General features: G+C 40.0%; 1 protein-coding gene and 1 pseudogene across 2 annotated transcripts in view; one reads left to right on the top strand and one right to left on the bottom strand.

Moving 5' to 3' along the window:
* The window catches only part of GPRIN3 (GPRIN family member 3), a 68,696-nt gene that overhangs the window by 25,667 nt on the left and 16,833 nt on the right, over positions 1 to 26,196 (top strand). The window contains exon 2 of one of the 2 annotated variants that reach the window (XM_032400815.1): positions 21,988 to 22,339. The exons of the other annotated variant lie outside the window; for it this stretch is intronic. The gene's annotated coding sequence lies outside the window, so the exon portion shown is untranslated. The remainder of the gene's footprint in view (positions 1 to 21,987; positions 22,340 to 26,196) is intronic. 2 annotated transcript variants of the gene reach the window in all.
* Positions 14,467 to 15,444, bottom strand: LOC116630145 (annotated as a pseudogene).

Here is a 26,196-nt window from a genome sequence, read left to right as displayed (position 1 = left end):
TTTGTTAATTTTAATCACAGGTGGTCTTCTGAGGCCAGAATAGATGTGGCTGACGTTCTTATCACTTTTAGAAAAAAATGGCCTGCATTACCATCTGAGGGAAATATAATTGTATGTATGGCAAATAATGAGATTAATGAAATTCCTAAAAGTAAGTGAGTCCAGCTTTTCATATCTTTATTAGGCAAACTTCCACATATTTGTGAGGTCTTTCACATAAATGCTGAAACTGATTTATAATTCCCATAACAACAAAGCGGCGAGAGCCCACAAAGCCACTTCAGGCCACGAAGAGGTCATTTTTAGTGAATGAAGTGCCGACACTTCTGACAAGTGAGTCTCAGGCTAACATCCTCCACACTTTGGATGGATCCTAATGAGAGCCTGTAAACCTGCGGGTTTACCCAATAAGGAATGCACACCACTGAAGCAAGTGAGAGATCGCAACTGCCCGGTGGTCAGGCTGATGTCAAGCTTCCTGACTTCCATTTATTTCATTTTTGATGAAGGATAGTTCTGTTACTTAGATATTCATATGATATTTATTTTTATAAACTGCTAGTCAAAACTTCTAGTAAAAATGCAGAGCAAATAATTCATAATTTGAGATAGCAAGAACACAATTCTCGTCTGACTCGTGAATAAAATTAACTTCAGTAATACAAACAGCTCTTCTTTCAAGTTAAAGTAATTTCATTATCAATGCATTGCACCTTGTTGGCCTAATGTGAGATCTTATTTTTCCCATTTACTTATATCCTCTCTACTTGATGATTTGTAATACTCCATTTGAAGGAAATAAAATCACACTTCTTTTGAGGCATGTTAACATTCACTAAATGTTAACTGCACACCTTTTTTTCTTGCCAGTACCCTGCAGGATCCTGGGGCTGCCAGGTAGGCAGCCTCTCAACTCTCCTGGAGCTTATCACCCAACAAAGAAAACACAAAGAACAAAAACCTAACAATGACAGCATAGCGAGGCATTATAGCAGAGATACCATAGATGCGATGGGAAAACAGAAGAAAGGCATCCAAGGCTTGAGGGTGAGAAAGCACAAGGAAGGCTTGCCAGAGAGATGCTAAGCTGAATTGAGGTTAGCAAGGGAGAAAGAGTAGGGAGGGTATATTAGTCTCCTAGAGCCGCCATAATAAAATACCACAAACTATGTGGCTTAAAACAATAGGAATCTATTCTCTCACTGGTCTGTAAGCTAGAAGTCTGAGATCAAGGTGTCAGCAGGGTTGGCTTTTTCCAGTGACTCTGAGGGAGAAATTGTTCCACGTCCCTCTCCTCGCTTCTGATGGTTTTCAGTGATCCTCAGTGTTCCTTGGTTTGTAGATGCACCTCTGCTTGTGTCTTCGCGGGACCTCCTCCCCTGTGTGTGTGTCTGTGTCCAAATTTCCTTCTTCTTAGGACACCAGTCACCCACCCTAACCCAGGATGACCTCCTCTTCACTGCCTTATATCTACAAAGACCCTGTTTATAGGTCAGGTCACATTCACAGGTTCCAGGTGGACCTAAATTTTAGGAGACAGTGGTCAACCCAGTATAGAGGGCATGCAAGAAACAGGAAGCAGTATGGATGAAGGTGGAGAGACTTTGACATGTTTGGGCAACCATAGATCCTTCTTAATGGTTGGATTGAAACACTCAGGATCCTACCAAGTTATGAATCTTCAGAGGTAACAGGAGTCTCATCACAAAGAACCTGTGTGCTAAGTGCAGGAATTTGAATTTCCTCATGGAATGTGTGGGTGTCATTGAAGGATTTTAATTCTGGAAGCTACATGATCATATTTGCATTTTAGAAAAATCTCTCTGGCAGCAGTGTGGAAAACTGAAGAAGGTACAGATTGGAGGCAGAGAGATTATATAGGAAGTTCTTAAAACAATTCTGGCAAGAAATGATAAGTGCCTACATTATACCAGCATAGGGAGACTAAAGAAGAGGTGGTAGATAGAGGAGATATTTAAAAAGAAGGATCTGTAAGACTTGGTGGTTAGTGAGATGTGAGAAAGGAAAAGAGAGAGGCAAGACTGGTTTTGAAGTTTCTGGCTCAAGTGAGAAGACAGAGGTAACATTGGCTGAGATAAGAAGAAGGAATATGCTTAGAGGTTAAGAGTGGATGAGTTTTTGGACATACCTAATTTGAGGTATCAGTAACATTTCTAAGTGAAGAGCTGCTCTTTTGGAAATTTTGTTAGGTCACCAGTTCTGGCTGGAGATGAATTTGAGATTAATGAATATGTAAGTAATTGTGTCCCCCAGGTTGAATGTATGAAGTGAGAAGAGCAGAAAGTCTAGGAAATGCCAACATTTAGGAAATGAACGGAGGAAAAAAGAACCAAAGAGTGGCATTAAGAAGGACTTCTATAGAGAAAAGAGGAAAACCAAGTGAGCATATCACAGATAAGAGAGCTTCCAGAAGGACAGAGTGCTCCAAATGTCAAATGCTGTGTGCAGAGAAGTCGAGATAAGGAGAGAAGGTGTTGATTTTTTTGGCAAAGTCCAGTCTTCAGTGACTTTAGCAAGGGCAGTGTTGATAGAATGCAGGAATGATGAAGGAAGAATCAAGATGATAGTAGATGGGGGAGTAACTGTGCAGGAAGGGGGATATAAGGACTGTAGACTGCTTTTCAAGAAGCTGGACTGTGAAGGAAGCAGAGCTATATAGGAATTATATAGGAATTAATAGCTGCATGGGGTTAGGGAAGAGTGTTTCAGTGATGATAGATATTCAACCATTCTGTGATCCAGCTCAAGGGGGAGAACATGGACTCTACAGAGTGGGCTTGGAATGGGGGTAGTAGCCAGAAAGGAGTACAGATCTCTCTTCCAAGTAAGGTTGTCTACTGAGGATATGTTCTTAAAGGAATTGAGGGATCTCTCACACAAATGCCACCATGAACTTTTTGTTAATATGAATAAAAATCTTCTTTTCCTTCACGCTCCATGTATGGGCACTTTTTGCTGCCCACTTCTGCCAAGTCCCGATGCTTTTATAACAACACTCCCATTTCCTCTTGGGGAATTGATTTTTCCCCTTTTCATGCAGCCTTAGTAGAACTATCAGTTAAGGTGCCCTGCCCTCTCCTATATAAGGACTAATTGGGTCTCTCTCCGAGGACTTTGAATCTGGAGGCTTTAACTGATACAGGTGTTTGGGGGGGTAATTAAAGTTCTTTATCCCTGATGAGAGATATACCCTGGTTTCTACCGTCTTCTGAACCTACCTTTGTAGCCTTCCTTTTAATTCTATTACTTCCCCATAATCTTGGATAGGCTCTAGTGTCTAAGACTCTGGAGCCACACAGCTTGGATTTGGGTTTTCTAGGAATTAATGAGCCCAGTGCTTAGAAGAGTGGCTAATCAGAGTAAATGAGATAGGTGTTTGTTATTGTTACTCCAACAAAGTTCTCTTCTCTGTAAGTTAGCCAGGATCATTTACTGCTTTGTGCTACCAAGGAATCCTAATGGATACCTCCTTTATTCCAAATGAGTAACATTTTATTATACCAAACTTGAAAATGAGATATAATGAATAATTCCATAGGGACTAGCCATTTACAATGGTTTGAAGAGAGAAGGAAAATTGAATATATTATAGTTGTGGCAAATGGATGAAAGTTCTCATTTAAGAATCAAATAAAGAAGATTAACAAGAGACATTAAAGGCACTTGTGATTGCTCGGCAATGGCTGTTGATAGAAGTGAGGTGGCTATGATGGTTTCTTTGTAAGTTCTCTTAAGACAGTGGAAAATGCAGTAATCAGGTTTAGAGGCTCATGCCACTTATGTCTCTTAGAAGTTAATTTTTCTCATAGAGCCTCAATTTTCTCACTCTGAAAATACTCCCTGCTGTCTGACACTGAGTTCCAGGATAGTTTGTTACATAACAATATTGCAGCAATAGGTAACTGATAAGGTGGATTATAAAGCTGTGGGATTAGGTATGATAACCCAGGGAGGAAAGATGGTAGTATAAAAGGCCAAGGAATAAATCTGCTGAACTCTGGCATTCAGAGTTGAGGACAAAATGTGACCCAAGATGGACACGACAGAAAGAAAAAAAAAAAAAACAAATAGACTGTGGGTCATGGAGGCCATGAAAAGCATGTGTTTCAAAGAAGAAAGGGGCATGTGTTGAATATGGCTAAGAAGTCAATTAAGCTAAAAGCAGAGTCTTTTGGATCCATCTACCTCAAGGTTACCAATGATCACAGTGTGACACTGGGTGGAATCCAGTGATGAAGGTTGGGTTTTATGAGTCAAATAATGGACAACTGGTGATATGATGATATATCCTGGGGCCTCAGACACCCAAGGACAGACGATGGAAAAAAGGAATTTGGAATGACTAAGATGCCCACAGCAGGTGGCTTGGGAGTCAATGGACAGGGCAGACATGACAGTCTCCTGCAGACAAGTAATCTGAGAGTCAGTATTGTTGACTGACTCTACAAGGTTTCATGATAAAGGGGGCAAAGCTAAGCAGTAGATCTGATTAGGGGAGTGATAATAGGTAGGCAGCCACATGGAATGACATCTGGGTCAGCACGAGCAAAGCACAAGCAATTCTGAAGCAGAAAAGAGTTCACTACTGCTTTCTCTGGGGGTCCTGGCCCCTCCTCTGGCCTGTCCAGTTTGTAAACTGCAGACTGACCTGTGGTGATGAGTGTTCTGCTCTTGCAGGTCTCGCATGCCTCCCCCAGGATCATCTTGCCCCTCACCCAGACAGAGGGCCCACAAGGGCAGAATCTGCCACTTTCCCAGGGGTTTAGCTCACAAATAAAGGGAACACTGGCCACCCTGGTCACCATTTGGGCTGGGATCTAAAATTCCTGAACCATTCTTAGAACCCAGCTTTGGCCTCAGAAGCCACTGTGTTGGAGAAGGGACTCTTCTGAGGCCACAATACCCCCACTAAATTAAATGGTTCTAGGAGAAGAAATTTTCTTTGAGCTGAAGGCCCCTCCCAAGATACGTGAGAAACTTATGTATCAGAATGAATTGTTGAACAGAAAAAAAAAAAAAAGACATTAAAAATTGTTACAATGGAAAATTTTTATATTTAGGTCCATCTAAACAAGCATATTTGACACATTTCCTTATGGAGCTATCATTTCATAAAAATATTCTCCCTATCCCCCACCATGGGAATTTTTTTTTGAGAGAGAGAGAGAGAAAGTGCATGTGCACAGGTCCGGTGGGGGGCGGGCAGGAGGGGCAGAGAGAGGAAAAGAGAGAATCCATGCTCGATCCCATGACCCCAAGACCGTGAGCCAGAGTCAAGAGTTGATGTTTAACCAACTGAGCCACCCAGGCACCCCCACCATGGGAATATTAATTATGGGCTCCATCTAGAGCTGCAGGAGCCCATCTTCTGCTGGATTTTCAGCAGGCAGAGCTAACCCAGCCAACATGCCCACTGCACAGATGAGGGTAGGAGAAATGATACCTTTGCCTTTGAATTGCCATCATGGGAGTAATAGGGAAGAGGCTAGAAAACACTGCACTATGTCAGTATGCCTGACAATAATTTGTAACTTTTTTCCTCATTTCTTTACACTTTGCAGTACACTCACATTATCTTTTAATGCATTTATGTTTCTTTGCTTTTATCCTTAAAGACTTTAGGGTGGGTGAAGGGAGAATATATTTCTCATGAGTAACAGATTACTGTGATTTCTATAGAGGAACATAAGAAAGATGTCTAGCTTTTAAAAGAAATTAACTGCCATTGGGTGCCTGGGTGGCTCAGTTGGTTAAGTGTCTGCCTTTGGCTCAGGTCATGATCCCAGGGTCCTGGGACCGAGTACCGAGTTGGGCTCCCTACTCAGTGGGGAGTCTGCTTCTCCCTCTGCCCCTCCTCCCACTTGTTCTCTCAGTCTCTCCCTCTCTCTCTCTGTCAAATAAATAAATAAAATCTTTAAAAAAAATTAACTGCCATTTACACTAGCACCCCAAATAAGTGAAATGCTTAGGTATAAAACTAACAAAATATATACAAGATCTATATGTAGAAAACTAATAACTTGGTGAACAAAATCAAAGAACTAAATAAATGGAGAGGTATTCCATTTTCATGGATAGGAAGTGTCAACATTGTCAAGACGTCAGTTCTCAATTTGATCTATAGATTCAATGCAATCCCAATCAAAATCCCAGCAAGTTATTTTGGTATTGACAAACTCATTCTAAAGTTTATATGGAGAGGCAAAAGACCTAGAATAGCCAACATAGTTTTGAAGGAGAACAAAGTTGGAGGACTAACTCTACCCAAATTCAAGACTTACTATAAAGCTACAGTAATCAAGACAGTCTGATATTGGGGAAAGAATAGACAAGTAGATCAATGAAAAATTGTTGTTGTCAGAGTCTAGCAATAGGCCCACAAATATAGTCAGCTGATCTTTGACAAAAGAGCAAAGGCAATACAATGGAGCAAAGATAGTCTTTTCAACAAATGGTGCTGGAACAACTGGACATCCACATGCAAAAATTAAAAAAAAAAAACAAAAGAAAGGAAAATGAATGTATACACAGACCTTACACCCTTTATAAAAATTAACTCAAAATAGGTCATAGACCTAAGTGTTAAATGTAGAATACAAAATCCCTAGATGACCTTGGGTATAACAATGACATTTTAGATACAACACCAAAGGCATCATCCATGAAAGAATTGATAAGCTGAACCTCATTAAAATTAAAAACTTCTGCTATGCAAAAGATAACGTCAAAGGAATTAGAAGACAAGACACAGACTGATATTTGGTTAACAAGAGACATTATTGCAAATATTTGCAAAGATATATCTGATAAAATACTGTTATTCAAAATACACAAAGAACTCTTAAAACTCAACACTAAGAAAACAATCAGAAAAAAATGGGCCAAAGAGCTTAACAGACACTTCGCTGAAGAAGACATACAGATAGCAAACCAGCTTACGAGAAAATGCTTCACATTGTATGTCATCAGGAAAATGCAAATTTAAACAAAAATGAGATACCACCGTATACTAATTAGAATGGCTAAAATCCAAAACAATGACAACACTAAATACTGACAAGAATATGGAGAGCAATGGGAACTTATTCATTGCTACTGGGAATGCAAAATGGCACAGCTGCTTTGAAAGACAATTTTGCAGATTTTTACCATACAATCCAGCAGTTGCACTGTTTGATATTTACCCAAAGGAGTTGAAAATTTATATCCACACAAAAACCTGCACATGGATGTTTATAGAAGTTTTATTCATAATTACCAAAACTTGGAAGAAGCCAAGATGTCTTTCAGTGGGTAAATGGAGTATAGACAGACAGTAAAGTATTATTAAGTGCTCAGAAGAAATGAAATCCCATGAAAAGTCAGAAGAATTTTAAATCCATATTACTAAGTGAAAGAAGCCAATTTGAAAAGGGTACATACTGTAGGATTCTGACTATCTGACATTTTGGGGAAAACAAAATATTGGAAGACAGTAAAAAGATCAGTTATTTTCCAGGAGTTGGTGGGGCAGGGAGAGGTGAAGAAAGGGATGAACAGGTGCAGCACAGATTTCTAGGGCAGTGAAAATACCCTGTATGATATCATGATGATGGATCTATGTCACTATACATTTGACCAAACCTACAGAATGTACAACACCAAGAATGAACCCTAATGTAAACTATTGTCATTGGGTAATTATGATGTGTCAATTTAGGTTCATCAGTTGTAACAGATGTGCCACTCTGGTGGGGAATGTTGATGGTGGGGGAGGCTGTGCATGTGTGGGGCAGGGGTACATGGGAAATCTCTGTACCTTCCCCTCATATTGCTGATGGTTGAATTAATCATATTTCTCAACTCAATTTATGAGCACTGCCCTATGAAGGACCCTCTTTGTTTAGTTAATTAAATAATAATTAATTTCTCCTTATCCTTCTACCTCACTTCTATCCCTCTCCTCATGGGCCATTATGGCCCATCCTTCCATTTTTATAAATTCCTATAAACAGGATACCATTTCAGATATACCTATTTCTGTTGTAAGAAATTTTTAAAAAGACACTAACTGCTGATGGCATCCTTTTCATCTAATCTCTTTGCATATATAAATAATAAGGAAAAGGAAATCCAAATTCTAGGTAAAAATAGAAGTGGCTAGTACAACCGTAATTAATGAAGGGGATCTATAATTAAGAAAGATTCCATTAAATATGCATTAGAATACCATTAGCAAAAGCTACAATAATCGAATTAAAATAAATATTCCAAAAGGGACCTAAAGATCAGGGTATAGACAATTCGCAGAATAAATAAGAGTAAAAGTTGTATAGAATATAATTGTACATGATCATACCTGGTGCATAATAGGTGACCAGTAAATATTTGTGAAAGAATGATGGGCGTGTTCAAAATTCATTATTTAGTATCAAAAAAATACTCTATGTTATTTTTTATGTGGCCCAAGGACAAGATAGTTCTAGGTGTCAAGACAGATCACACTGTTTATCCCTGTTCTACTAATTTAAGCAAGAATTTCCTGGAATTCAATTCTCCTGAGACAGGTAAGGCTCACAGAACTTTCCCTTGAAATTGCCTGCCTGGCCTAGGTTAATTATAGACATTATTCATTATGGAACTGAGAGCTCTACATAAAACCGGTCCACTGCTAAGATCAGTTAGACAGATTGGGGTTTTGTTTTTCCTGTTTCTTTGTGAAATGTATCTGCAAATATTAACCAGTCTGATTAGGATCCCAGATTGCATTACAGTGACGGTGTTACAGTTCGTCATTACTGATGACGTGGACAAGGAGGCAAACAAAGGTCTGTTTCATGAAGGAAGGTATAAATAACAACCAAGGAAGGGGTTGCACAATAATTTTTTCTGCAGTTCCTCACGGAGCTGGTAGGAAGGGAGTGAGGAGGAAGGAGGGTTGCATTCCATTCCTCCTCCAAAAATGGATGCAATTATTATCATGTTGGCCAGGGCAGAAAACTGCCAGAGCAAATCTTATCCAACTGTCAGGGAATCTGTTCTGAGGAAGGAAGAGGAAAGTTATCCTTTAGCCTTTTATCTCTGTTTTGACTCCTTTTTTTCTACTGATTCCAAGATACTCAAATACAACCAAAGGTCAAAGAATGTGCTAATTCCCTCTAGCATTAAGTGGCTGCTGGCTCTAGGCAGGTTGTTATTATTTTGTTATTGATTATAATATCTTGAATAGTAAAATGTAGACATCATTGGTAAAAATTTAAAATTAGATATCCAGCTTCTGTTCAATTACTCAAATCAGAGGGCCAACCCTAGCTTGTATTCAAGCTCTCTTCTTAGACAAGCACTGTTTTACTCTTAGATTAGTTGCCTTCCACCCCCACCCCTGTAGCCCCATGTGGGGGTGCACACACACACGCATGCACACAGTTTGCCTGGTCTCTTACTGGGAAATGTAGAAGTCTCCAGGACATGGCACTTGCCAAAGAGGCTGCAGCTCCTGTGGCCACATCTATAGCTCCCATCCAAGGTCCATGACCTTCTGGAGATTTAAATCTCAATTTGTAGTGACTGTTGGACTAATGCTATAATTGGGATTATCCACTAACTTGAGTTTAGGACTTGGGAACAAATTTACTAAATTTGCAGATGAAATAAACTGAGTAAAATTGCCATGTAATGGATTTACCAAATCTTTTTGCAAGTAAGAAAAATAGGGGCGCCTGGGTGGCTCAGTCAGTTAAGCGTCTGCCTTTGGCTCAGTCATGATCCCAGGGTCCTGGGATCGAGCCCCACGTTGGGCTCCCTGCTCAGCAGGGAGCCTGCTTCTCTCTCTCCCTCTGCTGCCTCCCCCCCACCGCTTGTTCTCACTCTCTCTCTGTCAATTAAATAAATAAAATCTTTTTTAAAAAACTAAGAAAAATAAATGACCTACCAAAAAATTGTGATTCCCTCCCTCTTTCTTGTTTTCATCATTTCTAAAGCTCTGTTTGTTAGATTTTGTGCTAGGCACCAGAGACTCAAGCTAAACATGGTTAGCTCTTATACGGAGTCTAAGTTAATCTCCCTGTTTTTCTATCTGTGGCTCACTATGGTTATCAGTTTGGTAGATTTCAGTCAGCATTTTTAAATGGAATGGAAGATAAAATATTAGAAGATAAGTATTGTTTTTAGTAACATTTTATCTTAGTGGACTAAACATTTGGATATGAATGTGTGTACTGGGTTGTGATACAACTTTTTATATATTGGATTGTATCCAAAAAGCTTGAAATCCACTGGTATAACTGATATATTTACAGAAAAAAATTTGTGATATCCTAAATATTCCACTGAAGCAAAATTCCCATTAACCACAATTATTTTAAAATAATTAGAAACATGACATGAAAAAGTACCAGACAAAATCAGCAGAAATGGAAGTTTGAGTTGAATACCCCCAAAATAACTGAAATGTGAAAAAAATATTTCATTTTTATAAATCTTAAAATTGTAAGTGCTATCATTATTATGACCACCATAATGGTATGACTGACCATAAAACTGAAAGAAGATTCCTTATGGGACTAGGAATTTGTATGTGGTGTGCTACAGTATAACCTATCTCAACACCCAGCACCAGCAATTGCCATTTTGTGACTACTGCCTTCCCCCTTCCATCCACTTCCTGAAGTCTTCTATTAGAAACAATTTTTACAGCCTTTCCACCAATATTCAGGCCCAGGCTCCAGGTCCTTGTTTTCTCCATCATCCTCCCTAACCAGTAAGAGTCCAAGTCCTGGTAATTCTTCCCTCAGAAGATGTGCTGCATCCATGTTTTTCTCTTTCTACTTCTGTTCTCGCTGCTTGTCCAGGCTATTGTTTTAACCACTTATCCATCTTCTATACTCCTCTCCCCCTAATTATCCCATATTTCCCATGTACTGCCAACTGGTCTTTGTGCTGCCATTCCTATCCTATGCACTTCATTCCTTGTCCTAGCATTTCTGTGAGCTGAAAGAATTTGAACTCTGAAGTCAGTGGGATTGCTTATTAGCTATTGACTTTGGGTAAGTTAATTAAATTTCCTGAGCTTCATCAACTATAAAATGTGAGTTAAATGTAGGGCGCCTGGGTGGCTCAGTCACTTAAGCGTCTGCCTTCAGCTCAGGTCATGATCCTGGAGTCCCGAGATCAAGCCCCACATCAGGCTCCCTGCTCAGTGGGGAGTCCGCTTCTTCCTCTACCTCTCACCCGCTCATGGTCTCTCTCTCTCTCTCTCTCGCTCTTGCTCTCTCTCAAATAAATAAATAAAATCTTAAAAAAAAATACTAATTTAAAAAAAGTGAGTTAAATGAGTACTACCTCACAAGATTATTGTGGGTTTTAAACGAGATAATGCTTATGAAGCCTTTAGGACATAAGAAAACCTGGAGCAAAGTAAGTGCTCAATAAAATACGTTTCTACATCAGTAACACATCACTAACCTGTATGATGGAGTGTACACTCTTCAAGACAATAGTTCAACTTTCCTTAGTCTGACATATTGTATTCATAATATTAATCAAATCCTCTTGATTCACAACCTGACCACTGTACCTATCCCTGAGCATTGCAGCCTCTGTAATGTTTGCCTTCTCCCTCAGTTGCCACTTCTGCAACGCACACATCTTTTTTAGCTGCACCTAGTTCCACCTTCTTGTTTTGTTTCATTCACTTGGCCCTTAGCAATATATGTGATTAGTTTTTATTTCTCCTGTGTATCATTATGCATGAGATTTGTAGGAGGGATGCCATGGTAAGCAAACATCTAAAAATGCCAAATATGGTGAAATACATACAGGCAAAACAAAGTGTTTGCAAGAATAAGAAAACATAAACCATTTGTATTTCTAAAGCCAGCGAGATACTACATTTGTCTGGCAATTTGGGTAAGTTATTTGATTCTAGTTAACTGACCTTTGTTTCCTTAGCATAAAAGCAAATCACAGGGAGACTTATCTAGTCACCAGATTTTACATAGATCTCAGAAGTCATCAGTGTTAATCCACCTTCTTCGTCCCTGGGGAGCAAGCTATACCGTCACCACCAGATAAGGAGAAGCCCTTTTCTCTGTATTTCTCCCACTATTTTGTCCTTTTTATGGTGGATAAATTTATCACCTCCCTTTCTTCACTTCCTTTAACTTTTTAATGTCACTATCTGTTCTATTTTGGTAATTTTAAAATGATAATCAACAAATCTTGTGAAGTACTTTCTCCCCAAATGAGAAATAAAGATACTCAAGATTACAAGAGAATGAACAAATGCTCAAGATTTCCATGCTATTGATTAAATGTTATCTGACAGTTCTAAAACTATTTTAAGCAAAAGTATTCCCGTAGTTCCTCAAATATTTGTTTAAAGCTTCATGCGGTGGAACCCTACTGCTACAGAAAAATATTCCTTTCTTTCCAGAAACATTTTTGAGCACCACTTATGTATCAAACCACATAGCAAGAGACTGGATTCTTTTGTAGCACCTAATAGTTTCCTTGAGAATAAATGGGAATCCCTATTGTACAATCTATTGTTTTTTCTAATACTTGAGTAGGCTTGAAGAACTGCATTTTGCCCTGAATAGAATATGGTTCTAAATAATGGGTATCTTAACCTTAATCCAACCAAAATGTCATTCAGGCATAATCACCTCTTATATCCTGCCTGCTCTAATGAACAATTTTTTTTTTTTTTTTAAGATTTTATTTATTTGACAGAGAGAGACACAGTGAGAGAGGGAACACAAGCAGGGGGAGTGGGAGAGGGAGAAGCAGGCTCCCCGCTGAGCAGGGAGCCCCATTGGGGCTCGATCCCAGGACTCTGGGATCGTGACCTGAGCCGAAGGCAGACGCTTAATGACTGAGCCACCCAGGTGCCCTCTAATGAACAATTTCTGTAATAAATTTCATAGCTGAGGAATTAAGCCTTAGAAATCATTCATTATAAGAAGAGTAAACAAACTACAGTAGCCTTTTGGAAGAGGGAGGAGACACCAAGAAGATGAGATTGTATAGGGGTGGGGTGGACATTTTAACACAGACCTAGTTCCGGAAAGGCGCCCTGAAAAAGTTTAGTGGTATACAGTATTGAGGTGATTTGCTCTCTAATAACTGCTTCACACATTCAGCATGCTAGCCCGCTGAAAAAAATTCATTATTGCTCAATTGAATTGTTAACCAAATTTGTAGAGGAAATCCAGTGGGACCGTAGTCAGTTGGGAGCATGAGAGCAGGAACCACCCACAGTGGTCATCTTTGAAAAACATAATTTGTGCCAGAGTATTAAATATTGTTTGAAAAATCAGAAGTTTTCCCCTCAGGGAACCAATGATTAACTTAGAAATGTTCAGAGATCCCTCTGGGTGGGAGTAAATCCCACCGTCCCACCTTTCATGAACCCTGATAGCCATGTATATCGAGCATACCTCAAAATCATATGTGCGGCTCTTTCTCCTTCCAACTGATATTTTTAATTGTTGCCTTATAATCATTCAAGAGCTTTTATAAAATTTTACTTTTTAAAAAAATTTCATAGCCGATTGCTCAAGAGAGGTATGAAATATTCAACAACAGGCTCTCTGGGAGAAAAACATTCAGATTTGCAGTTTGCCAATTTCTGTGGTGTAAATATTCCCTCCATGGCCAATTTCAGGCTACCTATATGATGATGTTCATGATAACAGAGTAGGAAAGAGATGAACACAACCAGTTTTGTGGGCCAGCTCCAGCACACTTTGGCTGTAAGCCTACAATTTCCATTGTTCACTGCTCATGCACCTTAGTAATGGCTCCAGAATTTTTATATAAAAGGGAATTGCAGGACCAACGTAATTGGAAATGGAGGCTGCATATTAAGTGCACTATTTTTATTGGATTATATGTTTATTGGGAGTGACTTGGAGACAGAGAGAGAGACGGCAGTGGTAAGAGTGGCTGAAGTCCCCTTGCATGCCATTCCCCCATCCTCCACACAGCCACCCATTAGGAATCTACTCTAGCTTTGTTTCCTGTTTTGAGTCATCTTGGTGGCCTCCCCCAACATTCTCCTAATCACTGATTTGAAATCTTGGGATCATCCTTGATTTTTTTTCCTAGCCTGGCTTCCTATATGCCACCCATCACTAGACACTCCAATGCCACCTCAGCCATAGTTTTCATATCCCTTTTTTCTTTTTCTTTTTTCTTCTCAGTTCAAGTTTAATAGAAACAACAAAAGACAAAAAGTGATGCCCTACTACTGTACATAACAGTTGGCCTGCCCCGTAACAGCTCAGGCCAGTCTCTCCAGAGGAAGAAAGGCTGGCCTCCCCAACCCCTGCAGGAAAGGCCTGTCCTGTCCCCATACCACATCTGCAGAGAGTCTAAAGTCTTATGTTCTAAGCATGACAGTAGTACAAAAGAGATTTTGTTTTCATGGCCACCCACTGCCACCCAGCCCTAAAATGACCCAGCGCTCACTTCTGCTTAGAGAAATATTATTTGCTCTTCTGGACATCAGGCTTGATGGTATCACTGCCAGGCTTCCAGCCAGCTGGGCACACTTCCCCATGCTTGTCAGTAAACTGGAAGGCCTGAACCAGTCAGAGTCTCATCCACAGAACGGCCGACAGGATACATCATCGTGATCTGCCTAAGGATACCTTTATCATCAATGATAAAGAGGCCCCTGAACGAGATGCCTTCATCAGCCTTTAAGACTCCATAGTCCTGAGCAATGGTACACTTGGGGTCTGATACCAAGGGAATGTTCATGGGTCCCAATCCTCCTTGGTTCTTGGGTGTGTTAATCCATGCCAGGTGACAGAAATAAGAATCCACAGAAGCACCAATCACTTGACAGTTGAGTTTCTTAAATTCTTCTGCCCTGTCACTGAAAGCAGTGATCTCCATGGGGTACACAAAGGTGAAGTCAAGAGGGTAAAAGAAGAACACAATGTATTTTCCCTTGTAGTCAGATAGGCTGAGGTCTTTGAACTGGCCATCTGGCATAACAGCCGTGGCTTTGAAGTTGGGGGCAGGATGCCCAATTTTGGCATTTCCTGAAGACATCTTGCTGTCGGCAGTTCTGAGAACAAAAACGCCGAAGACAAGGCAGGAAGAAGACGCCCTCTTTTTTCTTTATATTTATTCTAACAACATCGATAGATTCCTCCTTACCTCTTAGTAGCAGTAGCCTCATAATTGACCTCCCTACCTGTGGACTCTTCCCTGCTGGTTGGTACAAATTAAAATCGGCTTCCTTTATAAACTTCCTAATTGCTTCAGTGGCCTGTTGGAAATCATGTAGTAACTTCCTACTGCCTACCAAAAAGCCCAAATCTGTTAACAATGCCGTTAAGACTTTCCGGTCTCAGCCAACCTAACATCTCAGCTCTTGGCTCCCCACAGCCACTTGTATGTGACTCCATACCAGTATCAGTTGTTTCACGAAGAGCATCCAAACTGACAAGTCAGGCACATCCAGGTGTGTACTAGCTGATAACTATTTTCAGTGATACCCCTGCTCGGGGTACTCAGTGTTTACACTTCCAGGACAGCCCCCACCCTCCCTGAATGAATGGTATATTCTCCCCACATCTGTACATTTCTCTTTGTTTCTCTGAATTCCTTCCCCCTGTACAGCTCAGAGATTCCCAGTCATTCAAGGTCAAAGCATGGAGCACTTACAGACATTAAAAAACAGAGAAGATAATACTTCTCAAAGCCAGAAGTAGAAAAGAAATAACCGTGGCATCTAAAAGGCTTAAACCAGATAACAGAGACTGACTGGGGCCCAGATAGGAAAGAATGTCAAGGACCAATGAGAAGCAGTGATAAGCAACTCCCAGAAAAGGCATGTTAATGTTCTTGAAGCAGAGCCATCACGTGCCTGTAGGTCAGGGTGATTGTTGACCTTCTAAAGCTGGTTAAGTACTCACTCTAAAGCAGGAACATACAGGACTGCCTCAGCAGAGCAAGCTTATTAACAACCCCAGATCTCTTCCCACATACCTTGTGGAGTCTAATTATGTATTTGGAACTCATGCAGAACTGGGTTAGGCAAAGAGCAGGTGTAATATCTGAAAACTGAGAGAGAACATTGAGATAAAACAAGATCTAGAAGTGCAGCTTCAGCCTTCCCACTTTTTGCACTGTGAATATTCTTAGCAAGGGGAAACTCAGAGATTTAACACAGATTATAAAATGTGAAACCTTGGGGCTTTGGGGTCCGATTTGGTAGGAATCTTGTTTCTCCGTTCTTACTTTTCTTTACATTTTTTGCTACATTTTACACCGTTGAATAAGACCACATTTACAAGGTTTTAAAATTACAAAAGAATAAAGTTTTAAAAATCACCCATAATCTCACCATAAATCAGACCCATATATTTTAGTATATTTCCTTCTAATATTTATTCTACATAAATATTTTCTGCATATTAGATATATATTTCTTGCAGCCTATACCTATAGCATCATAATTTGTTGATACAATTGATCAACAATCAGAGAAAAATGAGGAATTATAAAAACAATACATATATTCTTAAGATTTTTCTTCCAACTTAAAACATTTGAATTTGCATCATTCCCTAGCCTTTGGACACAGGGCAGATATTTTCTTTGAGGATGGAACCACTGGTTGGAGTTTTGTATCCTCTTTCTTACATAAATTCATAATGGACCCTCAGTATTTTTCTACTTCAGTTTTTACAGTGAAGCAAAATATCCCTAATTAAGAATAAGAATGTTAAGTGTTCATAATTACTTTCCTCTTTTACAGCTGTCTTACTCCTAACTCAATAGCTACATTTTTTTAGCGACCCACCTTTGTCAGGTTTTTATCAAACCATTCAACTTAGTTTCAAAGAAACAAAAACACTTTTGCACTCTAGTTTCACCCTTTTTTAATGGAATATAGTCAAATTATGTGGTGACCAGAATAAAGACAAATGGTATGAACAAGTTCAAGAAGAGGCACTGACTCTCAGTTTTCATACAGCATGAGTTAACAGGAGCAGAACCAGGCAGGCTCACCAGCTGCCAAGGTTCCATGAGTCATGAGCTCCATCAGTAAATCTTATCCTGGAAGTAGAAAGCTCATCAACTAGGTGGAGGTTATGTAGAGAGCTTCTACTTATAACCCTACAATGAAACCCATTGGTCATAAACCCTTTCCAGTTATTTTGTTTGCTTTTTTAGGCTCACTTCTTGGTAGAATTATTGGTTCAAAGAGTATAGATATTTGCAGTGTTCTTCATCAATTTGTGCACCTATAACATGACTGAGAATGCCATTCTCACCCCACCCTTGCAAACATTGAACAATATTCTTAATCTTTGCCAATTAAATAGGCAAATATGGTGTTTTGTGTTAATTTACCTGACGAGGTTATGATATAATATGGTGGTTCTTAACACTGTAGACTTGTCAGCTTCACCAAGGAAGCTTCTTAAAAATTTTCATGTCTTATAATTTTGGCTACAAAGTATGTAAGATGGTTACAATGTAAGTGATGAAAAGCAGCATATTAATTTATTTTCTTGCTTTATGATTTATTATAAAATATTGGCAAATAAATTATATTAGATTTATACCAACTAAAAAAAAAAAGTGGGGGGGAGAAGAAGAGGGAAAAAGGGAAGGAAGGAAGGTTGGTCCAATGATAGTATAGTAAATAAGCATCAGCTGAAATGTTATTGGAAATCAAACAACATTTTAACATTTAAACTTGTACCAAATCATAGTAATCTGGGATTTTAGTGTTAGGATATGTTCCTAACCTATTACCTTAGTGAATTCATCACAAAGTTTTAAGAAATGTTTTTAAAAATCTGAAGAGCAAATGTAAGTATTTTCTAGGTTGGAAAGACATCTGAAACAATTGTGTTTAATGCTTGGTATTTTTCTATAAATTCATTTATATATTACATGTTCTCCTCAGTATTTTAAGCAAAAAGAGACATTGTAATCAGTTACATACAAGCACCCAAATAAGGCATACCCCATCTAGAGTTGGAATAAGAAGATGCCCATCTCCATACACAGTAGATATCTTTGGAGGAATAGAATTTGTTGTCTAAATTAGCCAACAGGAAAAAAGAACAAAAGATATATACATACCGTGTGTGTCCTTTTTTGTTAAGACCACATCTTCTTAAATGAAAATTGAGGCATGTACAAGAATACTTACGGTGGTAATATAACTCAGTATTTTTAACTACACTCCTCCCCCCAAAACTTCTGGAATATACGGTTACCTTGGCTGTATATGTATGTCCTCAAGGAAAAATCTATCTTCAAATGCCAGTAGAAACTAAATGAAAATCATAGAAACTATGGCATATGATAAAGGTAGGCTGAAATGCAAAAGGCAACATCCATTCATTCAACACGTGTTTGTGAGAGCTTATTATGGGTCGTTCACTTCACTAGGCATTTGGGCTATAAAAATGAGCAAAAGTAGATAAAAATGCTGCCCTCTTAGAGCCTGCATTCCAGCCTGCATGTCCAGAAAACAGTCAATATATGATACTCACAATAAGTAGGGTAAATGTTTCAGCATTTTAAAAAGTGATTAGTGCTATGGAAAAAAACAAAACAAAACCAGTAATCATAGTAGAACTTTCGAAGTGACAGAGTGGGAAGTCAGAAGACTTGCAATTTAGCAGTAGCCTAGTCTAGAAGGACCTGCCTGAGAGAGTGACAGACGCATGCACAAAGACCTCAAGAAGCCCTGTGTGATCCCTGCACCTTCCTTCTCTAACCTCCCCTCCTACACAGCTCCAGTTGTCAGGCTGAACTCTTCACTCTGCCCCACAAGCTTTTGCCTTTGTGCGGGCTGTGCCTCCTGCCTGGAGAACTGAGAATGAGGCAAAATGTCCTCAGTGCGCTGAGGTCACTAAAACAATAAACAAGCTGCTATAGGAGATGAGAGACTGGATAGTTGCTTTTGGTTGATGTTATCAGAGAAGGTCTTCGGGGAAGTTATCTTTCAAAAGTGCTTTTCAAATTTACTCACTTGCTGTCTTCTCTTTTATCCGCATATATGGTGAGTTCATTTTTACCTCCCATTCCCATGCTCTTGGAGGCAGTAGAATTTGGGAATCGGACTCACTTGGTCTCGGATTCCAACTCTTCCACTTATTAAACACACAACTTGGGTGAGCTGAATTTTTTGGAGCCTCAGTTTTCTCCTCTGTAAAAATGAAGATAAGTCTTCTTTGAAACCTGTTGGAAGAAAAGTAACATACGAGGTCTGCCAAGTGATAATGAGAGAGGACACCAGTCATGAAAGGGAAATGAATCAGAGAATGAAGGACAGTTTTTTAAACTGGGCTAAGGAGAGTGTATCTTATTTTACAGTTAATGGAGAACCCTTAAATTGTTTTGCACCGAGAAGTGTCATATCTGTATGTTTGTTTTAGAAAGATAACATTAGCAGCAAGTGGAGGGCAGGTTTTTGGAACTGATGATCAAGAGCAAGTAAGGTGGCCTCATGTGAGATGCGATCCATTCAGGGAAGCCTGGTAGCGTTTGAAGAGGTGGACTTGATAACTGGCAATTAAAATATGTATTCTAAACTTTATATCTTTACATTTAGTCAATTCTCATCATATAGACAAAATAATCATTTTCATCAATGTTTTGACCCAATTTCATAGAATTTGGCTTTCGGTCATTCTTGAATTTATTGTTTGAGGGATGTATATAATTTGAGAACCAGCTGCTAGAGCTACCAGCAATAGGAAAGAGGGTGAAAAAGAAATCAACTGATAAACAGGAGTCAGAGAGTCTGGGAAAAGAAACTTAAGTAAACTTTTTTTTTTTTTTTTGGTGGCCCAACAGGCATCACTTTAAAAAGCATTTGTCAGCTGTTGACTTTGAAAAATAATTACATTGCCTAGTGTGGAGCTTGTAGATAGCCAGGATAGATAAGGGAATTATGGTTTCCTTTAACTAGTTTCATGGCCAGACTAACCTGCTTGCATAGCAAAGAGCAGATGGAAAGAGTGTGGAAGGGTAGACCAGCATAAATCCATCATCCCTGATAGAAAAGCTTCAGCACGGGTGAATGTTCAGTTTTGCCTAGTTGAGAAGCACCAGCTTTTAATTTTTTTTTATTATTTTTGAGTAGGCAATACATTTATATAGTTTAAAATTCAGGCACCCAGTTCCCCTCCTCTGATAGCAATTTCTTACTTACCCTTGCAGAGATATTTGATGTACACACAAGCAAAAGATATTCTTTGCCCCCTCTTAATACAAATGCATATTAAACATACTGCTTTGTATCTTAAGATTTTTTAAATTATCACTGCGTGTTTGTTGTTTAACTTAATATATTTTGGAGATCGTTCTATATCAATACATAAAGAGTTTTCCCTTCTTAAATATGGGTGCTTAGTATACCATTATATGAAAGTACCATAATTTTTATAACTGACCCTCTCCCTATTAGTGGACTTTTAGATTGCTTCTAATCTTTTATTTCATGCAGTGAATAACCCTGTACATATATCAATAAGTATATTTATTTATTTTACCCATAAGGTTAGCACCTAATGTGGAGTTGCTGAGTCAATGTGTATGTGACCTTGTATTTTTGACAAGTATTAGCAAATTGTTCTCTATAGAAGTTGTACTAATTTGCATTCTCACAAGTAGACTATAAAGAACACTGTCTCTGACAGGAGAGCAGAAGAGTACATCATTAATTCCTACGTAGCTGAAGTTCACAATTTCTTACTTCAACTCACAGGTCTTCATTCTAAGGATGTTCTTTATTATCAACGGTGAATATGCTCACATGCTCAATCCGTGGTTCTCACCTGGTGAGTTTTGCCTCCCAGGAGCCCTTTGGCAATGTCCGGAGACATGTTTGATTGTCACAAATGGGAGGGCAGTGGTGCTGGCACCTTGTGCGTAGAGGCCAGAGACACAGCGAAACACAGTGCACAGGACAGCCCCCCCCCCCCCTTTTCCCTCTGCACAAAGTTCTGGTCCAAAATGTCAGTGGTGCAGGGGTAAGCAACTCTGACCTAGATAAACATCGACTTCCTCTCCATCACGTTAAATACATCTTTTCAACCTTAGGAATTCTTCACTCTCTCTAACCTAAGGTCTCTGCCAAATAAAATGATGTGCTTCCATAGTACATTTGTGTTTTGTTTGTTTCTGTTACAACATTTATATTGTATTGAAGTTAATGGTTTGCAGGAACCTTGGGCTCCTCAAAAACATGAATATATCTTATTTACATTTGTATCCTGAATATCTGACACAAAGAAGGCACTCGGCTTATTAAAAGAATGACTGGATTTAGCAGTACTTCCTAATTGTTTCAGTGTGACTTAAGGGATTATGGTTTGTTTTTTTTTAAGATTTATTTATTTATTTGAGAGAGCGAGAATGAGAGAGAGAGAGAGAGAGAGAGAGTGAGAGTACATGAGAGGGGGGAGGGTCAGAGGGAGAAGCAGGCTCCTCGCTGAGCAGGGAGCCTGATGCGGGACTCGATCCCGGAGTCCGAGATCATGACCCGAGCGGAAGGCAGTCGCTTAACCAACTGAGCCACCCAGGTGCCCAGGGATTGTGTTCTTTTTAATCAAAGACCATTCTTTTTTACTATTACTTGCTTCACCTTTCTCTTAATTTCAAATGTCCATTTTTCGTTAGACTAGGAAAGGCAGTTTTTTCTAGCCTACGAAAACATTGTACCAGGAAATGTCAATTGAAGAAAAAGTGTTGGCCTTTCCCCTGATTTGAACTACTGTAGAGTTTATTACCCCAGCATTAGTCACTTAATTATATACTATCTTGCTCATTTATAACTTCTGACTGAATTTGTCTTGTCTCGTCAAATGGATTGAAATCTCCCTTAAGGGCAAAAATCAAAACTTGGAAGTACCTCATGATGCCTAACACAGTGTTTTACAGACTATAAAGCAGGAGAGTGACAGGTTGTTGATTCTTTTTTTTAATCACAACTCACAGACCAAACGCAAAGAAGATTCTGACCTCAGCAAAGAAACTGTTTATTCTCAAGAGCCCAGCACTCGGGTCCTCCTTACAAACACCAAAAAAGCAGCTCTGCAGAAGGTCCAGACGCGAGGCCCCGAGGAATCTTGTCTACTTCACATTTTGCCTTCTCCCTGGTTTCCTTGTTCTTGAGGAACACGAGAGCCCCGACTGACCAGCTCCGTGCACAGCTTTTTCCATTTCTAGTTCCTTCACCGCAAGTACCTCCACCAGGCACGTTCTCATCCTTCAACATGATTAAAGACCCAAGTGTGGGAGGAGAGACTCCTGGCCCCTGTCTGACGGGAGCTAAAAGCAGAAATCACTAGTAAGTCTTCAGCCCGCAGCTGGGTAACAAGGGTCTCCGCCTAGGTTCCCACTGGGCACACACCGGAGCTGCCTTTGCCAGAGGGAAAGCAGGTGGAGTGGAGGCCTGGTTTTAATGAGATCGCCATGGTGTGTGTGTTGGGGGGGCAAAGGGGGGGAGTGCCGCAGCCAAGGAAAAAGGCAAGGTCAGGGAGGAACGAAGCAAGGACAAGAATACTTGTTTGTAAGGCTGAGTGGCGCTAAATATATCCTGAGAAAATTGGGATGCAGGGCAGCTTTGATCATATCTCACACAGGATTTTAAAATGCAAATGCAGAGCTGCTTAGTTTATTGCTAATAGCGTGTTGCTTAACCATCAGTTAGCCTCGAGATCCTGTTGCATTCTTTGCAATTAAAATAAGCTCGCAATTGAAGTCCTTCAAAGCTGAGTTGCAAAAGAAGAGGAAAACATTCAGAGTTGGATATCTATCAGGCAAACCAAGGAAATGAGAAGAGCCAGCTTGATTAAAGAAGGGAGACAATAACAAAACGAGTATTTTAATCATTTTCCCCCAGAAGAGTTCAATTTTTTTTAAAAAAATATTATTTTAGGCATTTTTAAACAGCAACTTTGATATTTAGCTATGAGTTATCTCCACATGTAGGAAAATGGAGCTATTAAGGGGTTAATTTTTCAAGGTTACTAAGACCCGAGTCTTGCTTTTGCTTAAGAACCCAAAACTTCATGTCTTACACATGATCTAAAAAGAAAAACCTCATTATTGGGTTAATTTTTGAATTAGCTAAAGGTTTCCTCTTCCAATGATAGTCTTTAGACAGGGGTTTGGGAGAATATAAAAAGTAAACATTTCGGCTGGACCATTTAAAACAGACTCTTTATAAAATATATTGCACAGTTCCTGCCTTCTTAGGTAAATGATGCCAAAATAATAATTTTTTAAAATACTAATAATTCATGATTATGTATCTGTTATCTTCCCAAAACTATGCTATTTAACTTATTTCCTTTAAATGCTATAACAGTAATGCGAGGCAGGTAAATTGAGTTTTGTGAAATCTTTTCCTTAGAAAAAAGGCTATTAATGGACAGTCTGGGGGAGGTTTCCAGGCATGAATGAACCCCCTAAAATTATCTGCAAACTTGTGTGTCTGTGCGCTCACGTCTGTGTTTCTAGAGAAGGGGTCCCTAATTTTCATCAGCTTCTCAGAAAAGTCTGTGGCCCTTAAAATGTCCAAATTACTTATGTTCATTTGAATTAGTAAGAGGGTTTTGAAGCGGGAGATTGAGGTTCATGTCTCATGTAGTCCACGAATGAATCTCACGGACAAAGGAGAGTGAGTAAAGCAATAGAGTTTTATTAAGCAAGGATACAGAAAAAGCTCTCAGGGGTGAAAGTGATGTAGTTTTGACTGTAGGTGAAGTTTGATGGGGTGAGTTCTGGAGCCGACGACCAAGAAAGAATTCTTGAGACGTCTTTGGTGCAAAAAGGTGGTTTTATGAAAGCACGGGAACAGGACCTGTGGGCAGAAAGAGCTGCTGCACGGGGGTTGGGAGAGGTGGCCAATTATATACTTGGCAGTTGAGGAGGTTTTCAAAAGAACTTTCATATGCTAAAGAGGACCTACAAGATCCTGGAGGCCTTGCCATTGTCAAGTTAAGGTTGTTTTTCCCTCTAGCAAAGCGTATTAACCTTAAGACCACTGGGAGCTTCTGCCTGTCTCAAGTATATGTCAATGGGCTGCAGATTATAAGGACATTTAACTTTATCTACATTTCCTTCTGGAAGGTAGGTCATTGATAAGAATGCTTTTTTCTTGTGAATCACTAAGACATTTGTAAACTGAGGGAGACTCCTGTTTTGCAGGACTGTAATCTCTAGAAGTTAACCATTTGTTTTTCCTAACCTTAGCTTTAGGGCAGCCCGGAGGGCCTGAGGAATGTCACAAAGATCCCACCTGGGGTCGGGTTGCAGGGTATCAGCTAGTGCTTTGCCCTCAGCTTGCCTTCCGCTTCTTCATCAGTTTCAAGGCTACGTTTCTTGAGTTTTTCTATTGTTTTCCCTTGTCTGATGATGCTTTCCCCCGGGCTCATGGCGCTTGCCTCCATGAAAAGTGCCCGATTTCCCCCCTAGTGTGGACTCTGGAGTCAGAGGGTCTGGATTTAAATCTGGTTTCTCACACTTAGCGCATGTTGGTCTTGGCTCAGTTTCCAGACCTGCAAAGTGGAACTCCTAGTAGGTCCATCCTCAGAGAGTTATTCTGAGGATCAAACACGTTCACCCACAGAACAGTGTCTGGAATACAGAAAGGAAATCAGTAAGCGCCTGCTGAGCCCTGTGATTCTGTCTGTTGTGAATTTAAAAGCCGCCCATTCTGGTTTTGTGTTTGAAAAAGGCGGGGGATAGATTTGGGGTCTTCATGCTTCCTAAAGCCCTCTTTTCCTTCTTGGGTTTCATTCGGCCCTGCTTACAATGGAATTCAATAAGATAATAATAAGCTGTGCGTTTGTTTTTCTAGAATGGCGTTGAACAAAAGAAGCGAATAGGGACAGGGATGCAGTTTGTTTTTCTGCGCCTGGATTACAGGGACCATTAGGGTTGAACGTCTACCTGGCGCCGTGAGCACTAGCAAAGCCGCCTTCTCTCTTCAGCCATTCTGATTTGCTTTAGACGCAGGTCGGAGGGAGGAACCAGTGTTTCAGCGAGTATCTTTGAAGTGCATTTGAGGCAGCTGTTAGTGTGAAGGTAGGAATTTTTAAAGAAAGAATGAGCTGCTTTTCCTAGCTTGTGGGTGTTTCTTGGGATTGAATCACCTCTCCTTAAAATTGTGCACTGGCAGGATCTGCTAGGCTCAGAATGCAAATATCTAGGCGAAGATTCTCGATAAAAGGGAGAAAAATAATCAGGTTGAATAGGATGCCAGATGACATTTTTTTTTTCTTTATCCTTTTCTTAAGGTTTAATAGTCTCTTACCTCTTGCCTCCCTGTTCTTCAGGGGTCTTTGCATATTCACCTGAAGGCTGAAAGCTGTCTGGAGACAGAGGTGGCACCAAGGTCCCTGTAACACTTGCCTAAAATGTCACTAAAGAGATGCGATGACATCCTGAAGTCCTTGTTCTAGCAATGCGGCGGTTCTGAAGTAGGCAAGGGTAATTGCTGCCCACGGGATTATCGCGGGGACCTGCAGCCTATCAGCATCCTGCTGGTCCAAGACTGCCAGGCTCTCTCCATTCTCTCTGTCTAATGCTCTTTCCACCAGAACAGTTTTGGAGCAGAGCACAAAGGGCTGAGATTCCCTGCTGCTTGTCTTATTAAGCGTGGGTGTCTGTTATGAAAATAGGCAGCGTGGCACAGTAGTGGCACCCACTATTTTCAGGATGAATGGTGGCCGTGGCAGCCTTCAACAAGGTGGGCTGTTCATAAAGTGGCCAGTTATGAATGTCATTGTAGTCTGTGTTAATGCCATCCAGGCTGCCCCTGAGTTGTAAACCTCTTGCAAAAAAGTCTCTCTCTCCTCTGGATATTATATATATATATATATATTTCCCCCCCGCTTTCTTTCCATTTTCTTTCCAGAGTTACAGATGATAAGGAAGCGGCACAGAAGGAGCCCAGGCATTTGCATGCATTAAAATTCAGTTCAATAGAAATTCTAGGTCTTGGGGCACCTGGGTGGATCAGATGGTTGGGCGTCTGCCTTCGGCTCAGGTCATGATCTCAGGGTTCTGAGATCGAGCCCCGCATCGGGCTCCCTGCTCGGCGGGGAGCCTGCTTCTCCCTCTCCCTCTGCCTCTCCCCCCTGCTCGTGCTCTCTCTCTCTCTCAAATGAATAAATAAAATCTTTAAAAAAAAAAGAA

The sequence above is a fragment of the Phoca vitulina genome, unplaced genomic scaffold (assembly GCF_004348235.1).
Source record: "Phoca vitulina isolate PV1807 unplaced genomic scaffold, GSC_HSeal_1.0 scaffold3, whole genome shotgun sequence".
NCBI classification, from domain to species: Eukaryota; Metazoa; Chordata; class Mammalia; order Carnivora; family Phocidae; genus Phoca; species Phoca vitulina.
Note: the sequence above shows the minus strand (reverse complement) of the source record. Positions and strands in the feature narration are given on the sequence as shown.